Source organism: Cydia strobilella, chromosome 18, assembly GCF_947568885.1.
Source record: "Cydia strobilella chromosome 18, ilCydStro3.1, whole genome shotgun sequence".
NCBI lineage: Eukaryota > Metazoa > Arthropoda > Insecta > Lepidoptera > Tortricidae > Cydia > Cydia strobilella.
The window spans coordinates 5,448,322-5,454,321 of record NC_086058.1 but is presented as its reverse complement, the minus strand read 5'-3'; the positions used below and the strand labels follow the sequence as shown (position 1 = coordinate 5,454,321).

At 38.1% G+C, this 6,000-nt stretch overlaps 1 long non-coding RNA gene across 1 annotated transcript in view; it reads right to left on the bottom strand.

Moving 5' to 3' along the window:
* Positions 1–443: 443 nt before the first annotated feature.
* LOC134749449 (uncharacterized) overlaps positions 444–6,000 on the bottom strand; it is a 604,512-nt gene continuing 598,955 nt past the window's right edge. The window contains exon 3 of the long non-coding RNA XR_010128488.1: positions 444–587. This is a non-coding gene — a long non-coding RNA (uncharacterized LOC134749449). The remainder of the gene's footprint in view (positions 588–6,000) is intronic.

Here is a 6,000-nt window from a genome sequence, read left to right as displayed (position 1 = left end):
ATTCACGATTTTTTTGCTTTTTTAGGGTTCCGTACCCAAGGGATAAAAACGGGACTCCGCTGTCTGTCTGTCTGTCCGTCTGGCACCAGGCTGTATCTCATGAACCGTGATAGCTAGACAGTTGAAATTTATACAGATGATGTATTTATGTAGCGGCTATAACAACAAATACTAAAAACAGAATAAAATAAATATTTAAGTGGGGCTCCTATACAACAAACGTGATTTTTTTGCCGTTTTTTGCGTTATGGTACGGGACCCTTCGTGCGCGAATCCGACTCGTACTTGGCCGGTTTTTTTGGACCCATGATTCAAAAGTTAGAGGGGGGGGGGACATATATTTGACCCTTATTCGTTTTGAAAGACCTATACAAGGATACCCCACACTAAATTGGGACAAAACAAGTTTTTTTTATTTTATTGTATACTGTACCCAGTTTTTTTATTATTATTTTTATTTTACCGTTCTGTCGCAATGCATAATTTATGTATCCATGCCAAATTGCAGCTTTTTAGCACTAACGATCACGGAGCAAAGCCTCGGACAGACAGACAGACATGGCGAAACTATAAGGGTTTCTAGGTGACTACGAAACCCTAAAAATACCATTATCCCCATACATTTCGACTACTCAGGGCCTTCAGTAGTTTGATTCCCGCATATTTCCTCTCATGCTCTCATCAGTGAAAAGACAGCCTGATTCCCCGCCTTATATTGACGGATCTGACGAGCACTTTTATATGTATATTATATAACCCTACCTCACTCGAATAAAATGCTCCAATCAAGAAAATCTAGTTAGTAAGGCTTAGTAACGAAGATATTGAGTTGAGACATAACAAGATTTTATCGGTCATATATTCGTACAAGTAATGAATGGAACTGCCAGTTTGATGCTTAACTGAATTTCCTGTACGAGCTTTGGATACATAGCAAATGAAGAAAAGTGTAGGACTACTGTAGTAGATGTGTAGTAGAAAATGCTTGCCCTGTTTTCTAGCTTTTTTTTAATAGGCGGCTGCCGACTGTGGCATTGGTAATATGGAAAAAAAATTTGCTCATATCTCAACATTACGAAAATACAGATAGGGAGGTACACTATCTACCGCGGTGAGAGGAGCGACAGATTTAGCAATACATGCATGTACGTCAGTTTGTTAAAAAATTAAACACATGGTTGAGGACGTGACGTCAATTTTTTCCATGGGACAAACTCCGAAATTGCAAAACAAAATTGTCCGCTATCCCAATAAAAAACATCTGCCCTGATCAGCCGAAATGTATGAAACAGATCTTTCGTTCCCATTATTCCAATGTAGTCCCGTAGTGAAAGTTATTCAGTGTGACCTTTTTAATCACATCGCACAAATTTTCCAATATTTAATACAAATATTGCAAACTTATTTTTAATTTTCTCTTGATTGATTGTTTGCTTTTTTTGTGTATTTTACAACAATTTAATAAAAATATGATGTAGATACAATATCACCTACTTTGTTCATGCTACATCCGAGTCTTTTTGTTTGACTATCTTTTCGAACACTAAAAGGTGTCCATGGAAGCAATATTGCAATAATTCGATATCGGATGAAAAAGTCCGATCAAAGTGCAGTACTTTCCAGTCGATGCCTGCAATATGGAGTGGACGGTGCCTTTTTGAAGTTATAGTCAATAATAGTATTTTATGCAACCGTTGTTTAAGAGAGGTCAAACAAGGCGAGTGGCGTGAGTAACAATTTGAGGTGAAGCCGAGGTGTTGCCACGAGTATTTTTTGACTCAGTTAAACAACAAAAAAATCTTCGAAAATTGCGTTGTTTAAACGTAATATTTGAACGTTCCCTGTGTTACCCATAGCTGTTCTTTCAATGAGCTATAACAATAACTGTCGGGGATAACAAAAAATATCTAGATTTTTTCCATATCGATTTTTACATCTATAATTATTATTATTAATTCTTTATTTTAGATAATTATTTTATCCATAGAATTGTTAGTTTGGCTTATGACTACGTTAGTTACTTACTACTACTAAATGATTTAATTATTTACACACAGTTCAATCCAGAATTTCAGGAAGGTACATGTATAATCCACCCTGTCTGCTATGACCTTGAGTATACTGTTGTGACTGCCCCGAACCCGACACAACAGAGACGCTATTCGCTTACGCCTGACGGCATAGAAGTCGTCAGTTCGTTCCGCGGCGAACATCCCTGAAGCGCTGCAGTAACGAGGCAGTCCCAACAGCACCCTGAAGGCGTCGTTATATTGGATTCGAAGGGCGTTGTATGCCTTTTGAGTATAGTTGACCCATAGACTGCTCGTGTAAAATACTTGACAGTACGCCTTGAAAAGGGTAATTTTGACTTGTTTCGAACAGCGAGCAAATCTACGGGCCAACATGTTACTCCGCACCGCCAACGCCCTCCTTTCCCTTTCGATATCCAGGTCATCTTTCAAATTTTCACACAGGATGTGCCCCAAGTATTTAAATTGTGTAACTCTTTCTAGTGATTTACCGTACAGTTGTATTTTATGATATACATTGGGATTCATCCTGTGTGACCTGAAAACCATATATTCACTTTTAGTGGTATTGTAAATAAGTCCATGTTTTTTCGCATATGACTCACACGTTTGCAGCATTTGCCTGAGCGCACATACCGAGGGGCTCAGCAACACCATGTCATCCGCGTAGCTAATATTGTTGACACTAACTCCATCTACATGACAACCCACATGCATGTTGCTGAGCTCCTCGATCAGACCGTTAACATACAAATTGAAGAGCTTAGGGGAGGTCAACCCCCCCTGCCTCACCCCACACTCCAACCTGTATGCACCCGACAGTGAGTCATTCCATTTAACATAGTTAAACTGGTTGTTGTACCAATACTTAAGAACACCTATGAGCTCACGTGGTACACTCGTGCTGGCTAGCTTATCCCACAGGATACCATATGACACCAGATCAAAGGCCTTGGAGAGATCCAGGAAGCATGCGTACACTGGTGTACTCCTATCGGTATAGTACTTGACGGTATGCTTTAGACTCAGAATGGCCGTCTCGGTTGATACCCCCTACCTGAACCCAAACTGCGCATCGTGCAAGTCTAGGTATTTACCGAGACGGCAGTCAAGCAGACCGTCCAGCACTTTTGCTATAATCGTGGCCAATGAAATGGGTCTATAGTTTCCTTTGTCTGAGAGATCACCGGTTTTGTTCTTAACTATTGGCACAACAATCGCTTTTAACATATCACTCGGCAAATAGGAGTGACTAATACACATCGAATAAAACATAGCTAAGACTCTCGGCATGTGAGCACCAGCCATCTGCAGATGCTCGATGCTGAGACCATCATGCCCAGGTGACTTGCCCCTAGTCATGTTAGAGATTATATTTGACACTTCTTTGACAGTAAAACTTGTCACCTTGGCCTCCGGAGGAACCTCGGCATCGAGCGTCGGCAGCGTATGCCCCAACGGCGATTGCACCATAAAGTGGTTCTTAAACATATTCGCAATAGTTTTAGCATCGCTATTTCCGTTAACAGCCGCCGGCAAGCCAGGTCAAATATTCAGATCGTTTGTACATTTCCAAAATGTTTTAAAATCATTTTTTGACCGATGCAAGGCTATTGTGTCCATCTTAATTTGGTCTTGATGGTTTTGACACCATTTCAACCTAGCTTTTGATAAGATAATTGTTTGTAATAAGTCGTATTTCTTATTTCTGTATATGTGACCCAGATAGGCTGTTTTTCGTCTTTTAATGATGTTGAGTACTTCTGGAGTCTTCTTCATTCTACGCAGTACTTCTTTGTTCGTAACGTGTTCAGTCCATGATATCTTTAACATCCTTCGGTAGAGCCACATCTCAAAGGCAGCAAGTCTATCTGATGTGTATTTATTCAGTGTCCATGCCTCCATGCCATACAGCAGGATAGATATAACATAGCATTTGACGAGTCTCCACCTCAGTTTGGTATTTATGCTTCTATTGGTAAACAGCGATTTCATTGACATGAACGTGTTCCTTGCGATTTCTATTCTTGTTTTAATTTCCTGGTCTGGGTCCCATCTCTCATTGAACCACGCTCCCAGATATCTATATTGCTTAACTTTATCTATGACTTGATTATCAATTGTAAGGGGTATTGTGTTTACTCTATCGGGAAATTTCGAAACTACCATGTACTTTGTCTTCTTAACATTCATTTTCAGTCCTAGGTTCTTTAGCGAGGTATTTAGCTTATTGATTAGTAATTGCAGATCATCTATGCTATTTGCCAGAATGGCTGTATCATCGGCAAATCTTAGATTGTTAATATTTCTACCATTGATCTTTATACCTTCCTCTGCTTCATCGAGTGCCTCTTTGAATGCGTGTTCTGAGTACAGGTTAAAAAGCGATGGGGATAATACACAGCCTTGACGGACTCCTTTAAGAATATGTATGTTTTTTGTACTACTATAATCCAGTTTTATATTTGCTGTTTGATTCCAATAAAGATGTTTTATAATTCTCTTATCCTTGCTATCCATTTCCGTTTTATCTATTATCTGCATCGTGTTTTACGTTGTCGAAAGCCTTTTCGAAGTCGATGAAGCAGATGTAGACATTTTGTCTATTTTCTAAACATTTCTGAGTCAGGACCTGAATTGAAGTTAGAGCTTCTCTGGTACCAAGACCATTTCTAAAACCAAATTGTGTGTCACTAATTTCTATGTCTATTTTGTGGTGTATTCTGGTTAATATTACTTTTAGAAATATTTTTAGGGCGTGGCTCATTAGACTTATTAATCTGTATTCATTACAAGTTTTTGCATTGGCTTTCTTCGGGAGTGTTATGAAGGTCGAGTGTAGCCAGTCAGCTGGCATCCTGCCAGATTCATATATTAAATTAAATAATTTGGTTAAAACTTTAATGTTATCTTCAGAGAGTAATTTAATAATTTCGACGTATATACCATCAGGACCCGGGGATTTTCCTGATTTCATATTACTAATGGCTCTTTCTATTTCCTGGCTAAGTATCGATGGACCGTCGTAAGTACCAGTCTCCTCTGGGATAGATTCTGTTCTGTTATCTTCAAAAAGTTTTTCTACATATGTTTCCCAAGTCTTGTTTATTTCTTCTATATCCGTTATAAGTTGGTTCTGGTCGTTAAATAATTTAGCCACTGTTTTTTTCCTATTAGTTTTTGTGAATTCCTTTACTTTTTTATGTAAATTAAAACTATCATGTTTCCTTTCTAAATCTTCAATTTCACAGCACTTACTTTCCAGCCAATTATCTCTAAGTTGATTTATTTTAATTTTGATGTGGTTGTCTATTTCCCTATATTTCCTAGTATCTGTATTTTTGTAGACTCTTCGTTCCTCCATAAGATCAAGCACTTCGTTTGTTATCCAAGGTGTCTTCTGAATCCTTTTTTTGTGTCGTTTATCCCATTTCTACTTTCCAGCGTCGATATATTGAAGTTCTCATTTTAAGTGAACAAATTCTTACGAGAATGTTATTCTTGAAACCTAAATCCTCGCGTAAAATAGGTACCTACCTCCCTACTAAATAATACAAAGAAATCTCCCATGAAATAAACTGACACAAAAACCTAAAGGTAAATAGAATTCCCCAAAGTCCTTTCTGCATGTAGTAATATTTTCAATCTAGCTGAAAGTAAGCTTGATAAATGCATTTTAATAAATTCAAAGGGCGAGACAACGGCCGCATTCACTTTTGCCGCTAACCATGAAATTCATGTGTTCAGGTTTGAACCTTGGTGTAATATACATAAGGTGTTAATTAAATGTGTTCGTGGGCAGAATTTAGGCATAAATAAAAGATACCATTGTACATCTATCGTCTTAATATGGAGAAGGTAAATACCAGAGAGGCATGTTATACAAAATTGCCACGTATTAGGCTACGAAACAATGTTTTATGATGACATAACTGTTTTATATTAAAGCGATATATGACGCGATATTTAA